The 11,920-nt window shown below is 37.1% G+C and overlaps 1 protein-coding gene across 1 annotated transcript in view; it reads right to left on the reverse strand.

Annotated features, from left to right (window-relative positions):
* Positions 1 to 5,085, reverse strand: part of LOC141503179 (potassium voltage-gated channel subfamily B member 2) — a 496,486-nt gene extending 491,401 nt beyond the window's left edge. Inside the window, exon 1 of the mRNA XM_074208381.1 lies at positions 3,987 to 5,085. The gene's annotated coding sequence lies outside the window, so the exon portion shown is untranslated. The remainder of the gene's footprint in view (positions 1 to 3,986) is intronic.
* Positions 5,086 to 11,920: the final 6,835 nt, after the last annotated feature.

The raw sequence follows: 11,920 nt of genomic DNA on the forward strand, positions 1-11,920 counted from the left end.
AGTTATAAAACAAGCATTTCTTTAACATAGTAGAATAGGAAAAAAAAGGTGATTGCATAAGAAACTTAAATCTATTATGTACAATTTTCTATTCCTTTCTTGGTAGAAATAACATTAAAGGAGACGTATTAAGGATCATGGACCCTTTCCTCTAATTTGAAGCTATAATGCAAGCTTCTTGATAGTAGGGATGGTCTTATTTTTTTATTTATATATCTAGCATTTTCAGACTGTTTTTCACATAGTAAGTGCTTAATAAATAAATGCTTTATTACTTCACTCATTAGAACAATGTTGAGTTCAGTTAAGTGTTGGTCATTCTCAAGCTTTAGCTAGTTCTTACAATACAATACATATGGTAGGTGAAGTTAAATGCTCTTCTCTTTTAGACAGTTATATGTCCCAAATGATGGAAATAAGATAGAGTATTCTTTTTTCCAGATTCTGGAAACTCATTAAATAACAGATAATACATTTGGAGCAGGAAGACATATTAAAGGTCATCTAGCCCAAATCCTTCATTTTACAATTAATGAAACCAAGATCCAGATAGGGTAAGTGATTTACTTAAAATTAAATAGACAATGGGTAGCAGAACAAGGATTTGAGCTTGTTCTTCTGAATTTACATCTAGATGAATGGCATGATTTGGAATGCATTCATTATCTCCTTCAATAACAATTCTATTTGAAATTCTCTTATGTATATCAAAAGATTTTGTATTACACATTAAATGATTCACAAGTTGTTAATTTTTCTAGATTTTCCAGATTATAAATTTATTTAGATTAGGAATTATCTTGTACTTCTTTTGTAGCCAACATTCAAATATTGTGCTGCATTTATAATTTTTTTAATTGACCCTATAATCATATGGTAGATACTCAAGAAGAGTAAAATAATGAATGTTTAAAATCAATCAAGCAAACAGAGCTCGACAAACAGAAAGGAATATTGGTTTTAAATCCATTCATCAACAAATCATGCCATGAACTTTATAAGGGCAATAACTCTATTTAGATTTCTGTCTCTGTGTGTGTGTGTGTGTATCATGTGTTCAATAAACTTCTAGTGAATTAGTAAGGCTTATGATCTTACAGTCAACTCTATGTTCTCCATCCCTACTTTCATCAAACTATAAAAGTGAACTTAAAATAAGAAGAAAGGATTTAACTGAGCACTACTTAAAAGACAGGAAACAGGAATGGGGGGTAATGATAATCAGGAGCATTGTATATCATTTAAACTAGAAGGCCAGGTTATAGGTTCTTTTTGCTTCGAGAATGGGTGTGATAAGGTCTTGTCCAAAACTCAATTTGTACTTTCACATAGTACATAAAATATTCATGTTGGTATCATTTTCTTCTTTGAATTTTAGGAAAAATCACAGAAGTATCACAACTTTGTGAAAATTTTCATTTAAGCAGCATTGCTGAATCTTCACAGTCCACTACCTGACAGGTCCAGAGGAAATGAATTTTTTTCTAATGAAAATATTTCCATTAAAATGTACAGAGACATTTTAAACTTTATGACAACCATAACTTGAAGGATGTTGTCTTGAATCTGATCATTAAGCATTAACAATCAAACTTATTACATTTTATTCTCAGAAAAGATCTTCTATTGATATTTTCAAAATTTGTCACTTAACTGTGCTCTTCTAAACATAAATTCAACAAAATGAAAAACTCCTGATCCCTTTAGAACACCATTTAAAAAAAACAAGCAAAAGATTAATAAAATATATTCTTAAAATACTTAATGAGTAAAGATGTTTCATAGACTAGGGTATATTAATATATTTGATATGAATCTGGCCACTTTTCTAGCTGTTTCACTTATTTCTATTATACTACAAATTAGGTGGGAAAGGTGGATGTTTATAAAATACCTAGCAAAATTCCCTAGACTATATATGCAAAGCATACATAAAATCATAATTTCTTGTACTTGTATTAGTATTTTTGGTGGGTATGTTTGGACACTTAAATAGTGAAGTAGGTGATGGTGGTAAGGGGAACAATGTGAGGATGGGAATGGCATGAAACCCATGAATAGACTGGGGTGTGTTTCAAAAAGGGTAGAGGAAGAAAGATAAAAAAGTTCAAAATCTAAAAGTAGAAATTGCATTTTTTTTCTTCTTTTGTTAAGGAGGGTCAAAGAGAAGGTTTAGAGGAAGGATAAAAGGAAGCAAAAGGCCAAAAAGAACTACTAATCCCCTCCTCCTTTACCTAAAAGTATGAGTTTTAAAGAAAAGTATGAGTAAAGCAAGAGAAGCACATTATGCACAATTTTAAACATGTCTATTTAGTGTATTATTAGAGAATCCACTGGAAGAGAGTATTTGTTTATTATTTATTTAGAGATACATTAACTTTTAAGTTCACAGGATACTTCTAGATGACTATTTATTTATTTATTCCATGCTAATAGTCAGAGAAAATGAATGCAGCTACAAGAAATTAGTAGTTTACTTATGCTCTACATTTTGGAAGTACATTAACTCTTTCCAAGTTAGCAAGCTTCCTTTTATTTATGAGAAGAATTTATTTACTTAATGGAATAGTTTGACAAAGTTAATGCATCTACAGAAAGTGAGCAGCAGGATGAAGTCCGGGTACATTATGTAACACAAATGAGAGAATCTTTCAGTAGCACTCCTAGAAATAAAAACACACAGGCAAAAGGAAATAGTGTGCAATAATAATATAATTTCAAATCTTGATTAATTTGAAATCTATGAATTTTAAGTTTTATATTTTCTGTAGATTTTTGCTAATATTGCCAAAAAGTTTAGAAAACTTTGTGTTTATATATGTATATAAATATACGCATATGACATACGGAAAGAACAAAGCTATAAGAATAGAAGGGTTTCTCCAATTTTTTTATTTGAAAAATCTCAGCTATTCTGTATTGTAGGCTATTAGCTGAACTCTTTCTTTGAGTGTTTCGAAGATATATCTTGACTAGTTTTTAATTGCTACAAAATCTGATCCAATCAATAGTGCTACATCTTTTAAAAAGTAAGCTTAAAATTGGCTTATCAACAATATATCAAATAGATAAGAAAGTAAAATATGAACGTCCATTAAATTCTTTGTAAAATATTATATAATTTGAATGAAATTAGACCCTCTCTGAAGTAAACTCAAACTAAAATTTTTTATGCTTAATATTACTAGTGCAAATATATGGATACTAAAATCTATTTTATCTCAATAACAATACCATTATTTTCAGAATGTATGCATTTAACATCAATCTCTTTAAGTGTTTTTGTGTGTATGTATACACAAGTAATGTACACATTACTCTTCAAAAAAGAAAGAAAATATGTGATGATAATACTACTTTACGAAAAAATCTTAGAGCACTGGGAACCCAATGATTTAGTCAAGTGGTAGTTATATTTTAGCATCATTCATGGAAACTGTTTTCCCAATTCCCATAGACAGAGTGTGTTGGAAACAGCTATGAGGCATTTTCCTGTGAGAAGCATCGCACACTCAGGAACCAAGCTAAAAAACTGGAACCCCAACAACCCCAGTTTACTTGGAAGAAATCAAATATATTATTGCCAATGTATTCTGAGGACTGCTAAAAACATCAATCATCTTTCAATCCTCAGATCCTGCTGGGACAGGAGAGGGAAAGAAAGGGAAATAGAGATAGAAATAGATATAAAGAGATAGACAATTAAGAAGAAATCTACCTAACAAATAGCCTACAAAATACCCACCCCTTCTCAAAAGGGCTCTTCCAGAAGCTCTTAGGTGGCTAACATTCTTCTGTGCCTCCTTCTATGGAATGAGAGCTCCATACATTTCTATCATGCCTTAAGTCAGCTTTGTGTGTAAGTCCACTCGGCGCCATATGGCAGTTTCCACCCCCTTTCGCAACTCAAGTCAGGCTAGCCTGATGCTATGATTCATTTGGAAAGGAAGACCCCACAGGGGAGCAGAAATGCCCCAGCTCCTTACCTTGCTCAGATAGACCACGTTCGGTAGTCAGCACTGGCTTGTGCACCACAAAGGGCTGTGGGATTCCCCCCTCTCTCAGGGGGCTGCTCACTCTGCGATTCCCTTCACCAATGATGTGTCGCTGGAAATCCCCCTCCCCTCTACAGAGAGGAGGGTCCTCCTAGCTGGAAGGAGCTCGTGTTGTTTTTTGCTCTCTACATCTCTGACTCGGGTTCATCTTCTGTTGTAGGAAGGCTCAATGGAGAGGCGGCAGGGGGAGGCAGTAGGAGGAAGACATCCTTAAAAAGAACAATAATCTTCATCGCCCCCTTCATCTAGTGTCCGCACTCCCTACTGCTCTCCGCCACCCCCCAGCCTCCCAGATGAGAAAGAAGAGAAATTAAATAAAAACAAATCAGCGCCGTTGCTTGGCTAGGATAGCCTTGCAGAAGGAGGGAAAGCGGAGGCACCACCAACCCTTGCTGTTAAATCTCCCTTCGGCTGGCTGCATGTGACAAGGCGGCGGCGGCGGAGGCTGTTGCTGCAGCTGGTGGGGGTGGTTAGTTGGTGGCTCTGTGTCTGTGTGTGTGTGTGTGTGTGTGTGTGTGTGTGTGTGTGGTGTGTTTGGTGTGTGTGTATGTGTGTGTATGTGTATGTGTTGAGATTAGGGATGGATCCAAAGGCGGCTGTAGGAGAGACAGAGCTTAGAAAGCAGTGGGCTCCAGTCACAGACGTTGGCTAGCACGCGCACACAGCCGCGCACACACACATATACACACACGGACCCACAAACCCGCCCCTCGCTTTCCTCCTCCTTGCTGCCCTCTCCGCATACGGCGGGGTTCGCGCGGTCACCAGCGGCTGCCGCCACTGCCGCCTTCCCCTTTTCCTCCTAGTTTCCAGCTCTGGCTGTGGGAGGCTGTATGGAGGCTGGGCTGGGGTGGGGTCGGGGCTGCCAAGCTAAGAGGTTTGAGCGCTACCAAGGACAGCAACAGATCCGGCTCCCCGCCCCAGCCGCTAGGGAGCGAGCGCCCCCGAGGAGGAGCAGAGTGCTTTCCCAGGGGGCTAGACACCGCCCACACCTAGAGGAGCCTCGACCCTCCCCCGCCTTTCTCTTCACCCCGGGGCTCCGCTTCACACCCAGCTGCCCCTCCCTCCCCTCCCTCCCGAGGTCAGGGCAGAAGGAGGAGCCAGGGAGGATGGAGGGTTGGCAGAGAAAGCGGGCAGGAACGCCCGCTTTGCGCTCAGCCCCGAGGCGCTCCCCGGAGGCGAAGAGGGATTCCCTCTCTGCTAGCCTGCTGCCACCGGGCTTTTCCCTACCCCGCCTCCAATAGGGTCCGGAGGCTCCCTCCTAGGCTTGGGAGCCCGAGCAGGAGAGAGGAGGAAAGGAGCAGCCCGGCCCAATTGTCGTCACCCCGACTCTAGGTAGCTGCGAGTTGGGTGTTTCCCCTAGACCAGTTTGTCTCTGCTCCAGGGGCTGATTCGGAACACCTGAGTGTCCCCAAACTGGAGGGTAAAATGGAATTATCAGTGGACAGCCTGAACTCCTCCCTAGGGTGGACATAGTCCTTTCAAATGGGATTTCTTTGTAGGAGCTTTGTCTTGTTTTGAGGATATTATTAGGTCCGGGGAGAGTGGTGAGGTTCTTTACTGAGACTGCTAAAGACTCTTGCCTTGTTAATGACTGCAGGATAGTTGAGATGAAAAGAGTGACCATTAAATTTATTCCTTATATTAAAACGTAATGCACTCCTATAGATTCTTGGCTCAATTTACCAGGCACCATAATATACTCTCAATAAGGTTTACAAAGTGTTTCTTCAGACATGCATTTGAGGTGTTTGATTCTCCGAATCTGTAGAAGAGACTTCAGTGCCAGTCTATAATCCAACACCAGCCCGAAGCCCTTTTTTTCACATCTCTAACAACTTGAAAAATGACTTCTAATGAGGGAGAGCAGAATCTTCTCAGGCAGCTCGTTCCCACTTTAAGGTAGCTCCAATTGTTGGGAAATTTTCTTGCCTTTCTGCAATTTACTCTAATGGCTTTGAAAATCTAGTTCTTCCTACACATTACAGCCCTTTCAGTTTTTGAAGACAGCTACCATTTTTCACAGAGGGGTGATCCTCCATTTTCCATCAGGAAATTTTGTTTTTGACCCCAGATCTCCCCACCAAGCCGATTGACTCAGTTTTTGATCTCTCAACTCCAGTGTCTGATTGGAGGACTGGAGAGTGGCGCAATAAACTCCTCCTAAAGTTTTCTTTTATAAAAGAGAGCTAAGAACTTTCAAAACTTTTCCAGGGAACTCTAGTTTCCAGCAGAAGCTCTGCTTAGTTTCTACTACGGGGAACATCGTGCCCCCTGGTGGCTCTCCTCCCACTCCCTTTCAGGTTCTTGTGCGTCATCATCCCCTTTCAGACTGTAAGCTTCTTAAGGGCATGAACTATCTTTTTCTTATCTGTATTACTAGCACTTAGCATACGACTGGCATGTTGTAGACACTTTTAAATTGAAAATATGAAGGAACCTTAGTTCTGAGAGATCAGCTGTTTTATCCAGGTAATGAGAAAGTCTAGTGGATCACTGCTGTCCAACATTTGGGAGTTCATGGAGGCAATAGAAAGTAATATGAATCATAGAAAGGAAATTCCAAACTGATTGCAGATTTGACTGTCTGGATTGATACTGGAATGTGTGATGCAGGTATGCATCCTTTTACAAGGATTCTTAGAATAAAATTTATATTAAATTTCTCAGAAAAGTGAAAACCCATGAACTTAAGACTTCTTTACATCTGGTTACACCTGATAGCTTCTACTCATGCCGTGGTATTCCTCAGTGAGACTTTTATTTCTCTACATGAAAGGGCTTCATCACTCATTTTCCAGCAAATGTAGGTGAAGTATAATAAATTGAAATGGTATGCTGTGAAAATACAGAGAAAATACAGTCATTAAATAAAAGTTTCTTAAGTGCCTATTATGTGTTAGATACCATACCAAGGACTGGAACTAGAAGAAGAGGTATAAGACAGTTCCTGCCCCAAGGGAATTGGCAATCTAATGGGGAGACAACAAACAGATTTGTACAAACAAGCTATATGCTAGATAAATAGGCAACAAAAGAAGGAAGGCACTAGAATTAAATGGATTGGGGATGAAACTCTCTGTAAAAAATAAAATTTAATTTGGATTCGAAGAAAGCTGGGGAAACTAGTAGAAGAGATGAAGAGGGAGTGAGAAATGACTTGTCTGGTTCCTGAAGGAGCAAGGAGTTCAGAGTCATTGGTTTGGCCAAAGAGCACATAGTAGATAAGAGGTGTAAGATGACTGTAAAAATAGTAAGAGAGAGATTAAATTATAAAGGGCTTTGAATGCTAAATCAAAGATTCTGTATTTGATCCTGGGGGAGGGGGTGCAATAGGAGATCAAAGAAGTTGATTGAGTAGAGTTGATGTGGTTGAACCTACAATTTAGGAAAATCACTGGCTGCTGAATGGAGGATGGATTGGAGTGGGGACTATTAAACAAACTATTGTAATCATCCAGTCCTTATGGGATTCAGGTCTGTTTCAGGGTGATGATAGTCTATGAGGAGAGGAGAGTGAAATATTCAAGAGATGCTGTGAAGGTGAGATTGACAAGATTTTGCAATGGATTGGATATAAGAGATGAGAGATGGTGACCAGTCAAGGATGACACCCAGGTTTTGAGATGAGGAACTAGGAGGATATTAATAAGAAAGTTAAGTGAAGGAAGTGTTTAGGGGAAAAGATAATGAGTTCAATTTTGGATATGTCAAGTTTAAGATCTCTCTTAGACATCAAGTTTGAAATGTCTGGAATGCAGTTGGAAATGTGAGACTGGAGATCAGCAGAGAAATTTTGGCAGGATAGGGAAAACATAGAGATGGTGGTCTAATCCAAGTTTGCTGATGAGTTCACCAAGAGAAGTAATATAAGATTGAGAGAAGAATGCCCAGAACAAAACCTTGAGGGCCACCTGTGATTTGAAAAAGAAACTTGCAAAGGAAATGGAAAAAAAAACTATTAAATTTATAAAAAGAAAATGAAAAGAGACTGTTGACATGACATCCAGGGCCCAAATATTAAAATAAGAAAGAACAGAATCCTATGGTCAGGGCAACCTGAGTCCAAATCTGGTCTCAGACACTTGACACTAGTTATGCAACCTTGGACAAGTCACCTGATTACCTCCAATCCAGGGCCATCCCCAGTTGTCCAGATTCATATCTGGTAACTGAGCCCAGATGATTCCAGAGAAGAAAAGTGAGGCTCATGATTTAGCACAGCATCCCCTCACTCAAGTCCAATTCATTTGCATGCCATGGCATTATCTCCCTGATGTCATGGTCTTCTTCAAGAATGAAAGACAAACATCATTATCATCATCATCATTATCATCATCATCATCATCATCATTAAAATGATAAATATAGTGAATCATATTTTCTGGATTTGGACTCTTTGCTTTTTGCATTTCTGACAGAAGTGAAATTTTGTATGTCAACACTGTTTTTAATTATAGTAGTTTCAATTATTCCAGTGTATTTTCTGTTCAAATTGATAATGTTTTCATGAATCAAAAAAGCATATTTCACTTAAAAAATATGAGTGTATAGAAGTTATACATTTGAATTTATTTGCTGAACATTCCAATCAACTATTTACTAACTTTTCCTAGCTTATTTCAAGGTTTTAGAGATTGCAGATGTTTTTTTTAGGACACATCAAAATGAGTAATGTTGAGAAATATAACAACTATTATAGTAAGTACTTTTAATATATACACAGATTGATTTCTAATTTATTTTATAATCAAATGCAAATTATGTTTCATTTGTATCATGAGCTTATGTTAACTGATGATCCTTGTGGCATGTGATACCTGGTCAGATTTTGATACAAGCACACACACAAATTTGACTTCGTACAGATCACTGTTAATTATCATATTTGATATTTTTTCACTATCTGTTAGAGTGAAATTGATATGTTGGCATTGATTTAAACTTTTTTTTTATTAAAATGGATATTTTGATGCAGGAGTGAAAATTTTAAAATCCCATTATTTTTTCTATTAGTTTTCCACCCCCAAGAGAGTTTCATGCTATTCTCCATCCCTAGGGGAAAGAATATCTTATAGTATAGAAAATGGTGATAAACTTTTACATCTCAGTTTTCAGAAGGCATTTGTAAAAGTATGCTGTGGTAACATTATGAACAAAAGGAAAATAAACTAAAAAATATAATAATGAGGTGAATTTATACCTGACTAAGCAAATTATTTAGAATATTAGTTAAGGGCTTTTTGTCACCCTGAAGTGAAATAGCTGGTATCATACTAGTGAATTCTGTTTTTGAATTTTTTTAAAGACATCACATAAAGATATAGAAAGCAAGCTTATTCATTTTATAGATAATTCAAAAATGGGCAGTTTGTTTCTAATCCAAGATTTTTAATACCTGTGTTCATGATAAAGACTGGTTAGAAATCATAGTTTTATTATTTTAAGAGCTTTCTAAGTATGGAAACTCCTTCTTTTTATGGAAGTTGGCATCTTCTTTGTAACTTATAGTCTTAAAGGGTTGCCTAGAATACCAAAGCAAACTGACTGTCTCCGAGTCACACAAGCAGGATTTGTCAAAGGCAAGCCTTGATCCCTGGTTTTTTTTAGTTTTGATGCTTCATTTCTATCTACTAAGCCTTAATATCTTTTATATTCAAGGTACAGTAGACAAATCATTTTACTTAAAGGTAAAATTCTGTGAAATCATGGGTCTGAGCAAAATGGTCTTTAAAGATCCTTCCAGGTTTAATCCTTTGATCCTAATTAGATAACAGAATGGGCATACACAAATTTTGAAATATTAGGATGGTGGACAAAAATATTGATTTTTATCAATATACGGCTCTGTGACAATTGGTCTAAATGCTCTTTTTATAGGTATAAGCTGCAAAGTCTGAACTTTTCTGGTCGTACAGTTTGTTTTATGATGATAATTAGCAATATCCTGCTGCCTACTGATTACTTCAAATTTACCATATACTAAATTGGCAGATGACTGGAAGGCTAGAGATAAAAGTTTACTTAGATTTTAGCATTAAATTATTCTTATATTGTTCTTGTAGAGAAGATAAAGTGATGTGGGCCAGATGATGATATAGTTATAGATGTATTCAGGACTGATGGAATGTCTAGATTCAACACATAGTTATTAATGATCAAGTGTCATATCAGTTTATAGATACTTTACCCTTTGTGCTCCTTATCCATATCATATCCTCTAATGTGGATCCTCCTCATCCTCTGAAATGCTTTATCCTGGATCCCTATTTTTGCTCTATATTTCTTCACTTGATAATCTTTTTTAGTTCCCATGGGTTCAATGATGCCTATATAGATGATTCCCAGATCCAGACCTAATTGTTTACTGAGTTATTATTACATATTTCTAACAGCCTCTTGAATATTTAGAATGAATGTCCTATGGGCATATCAAAATCAAAATGTCCAAAACAGACATTCCCTCCCCTCTAAAAAAAAAACCCTCCCCCTAGTCTTCTAAAGTTCTCAATGACACACCAATTTTCAGTTACTTAGATCTGCTACATCAGTGTCATGCTTGACTTCTCACATTCACTCACCAACATGTCATTTCCATTGTGAAATCTTTTGGTTTCTATCTTTATACCATCTCTAATATATATTCCTTTCTTTCTAATCATGTCACCAATTTTCTTCTCATTTAGCTTAACCCTAAGTGAGCCTTTATTATCTCTTCCCTAAACTACTGTAATAACTTTTTAATAGTTCTCCCTGCTTCAAGTCTCTTTGGCCTCCATGGACTATTCAATTGCTAAGATGCTGTGTGGACATTAGGAGCTCCTTTTCATTTCAAAGATGAAGTCCTCTGATTGACATTTTAAAATTTTAGAACATACCTTCTTCCTGCCTTTTCATCCTTCTTCCATTCTCCCCTTCACACATTCTATTTTTTGAGCTATGGTGGCTTCTTTGCTGTTCCTTATATGCTTCATACTTTTGGACTAACCTGAAATGCTCTGTCTCTCACTTCTGTCTCTGTTTCCCTGGCCACTTCAGGTTTCAGTTCAAATCTCTTTTTACCAAAAGTCTTTTCTTTCTCTTCTCCTGCTGCTGTTGCTTGGCCTTTATATCCCCAGAACTTAGCATTGTGACTTGCAAATACTAAGTGCTTAATAAATGCTTGTTGTCTGAATGAATGATCAATGATTTAGATAAAGGCATATATGGTATACTCATTAATTTTTCAGATGATAGAAAGGTAAGATAATAGCTCACATAATGGATGACAGTCAGGTTCTAAAAAGATCTTGGCAGACTAGAACATTAGGCTGAATATAACAAGATGAAATGCAATAGGGATAAATGTTAAATCTTAAAGACCTTAAATTCACAAATTCAATTTCACATACACAACATGAAGAAAACCTGGTACTACAGCAGTTTATCTGAAAAAGATAGTTGAATAACTACAAACTGAATGAGTTAGTGTTGTGATGTGGAAGCCAGAAAAGCTAATATAATCTTTTAGAAGTAAGGAAGTCAGTCTTCTAAATTCTGTTTTAGTGATATACACATCTGAAATGTTATATTCCAGAAGTTAAAATTGAGAAGGGAAGGGAGAGAGTATTCTTAGTGCTGCTATTTAAGGATGTTAATAAGTTGGACATACTATAAGAGGGGCAACCATGATGCTGAAGAGCTTCAAATCTATGACATATGAAAAGCGAACAAAAGAAGTAAGAATATTTGACCTGAAAAAGAGAAGACTCATGCGGGTCCTAGTAGCTTTGTTCAAGTATTTGAAGGACTATCATGTGGTAAAGAAATCTGATTTGTCTGTTTGGTCTCAGAGGAAGGAACCAGGAACAAAGGTTGCTAGAGCT

Source organism: Macrotis lagotis, chromosome X (genome assembly GCF_037893015.1).
Source record: "Macrotis lagotis isolate mMagLag1 chromosome X, bilby.v1.9.chrom.fasta, whole genome shotgun sequence".
Taxonomy (NCBI): Eukaryota; Metazoa; Chordata; class Mammalia; order Peramelemorphia; family Peramelidae; genus Macrotis; species Macrotis lagotis.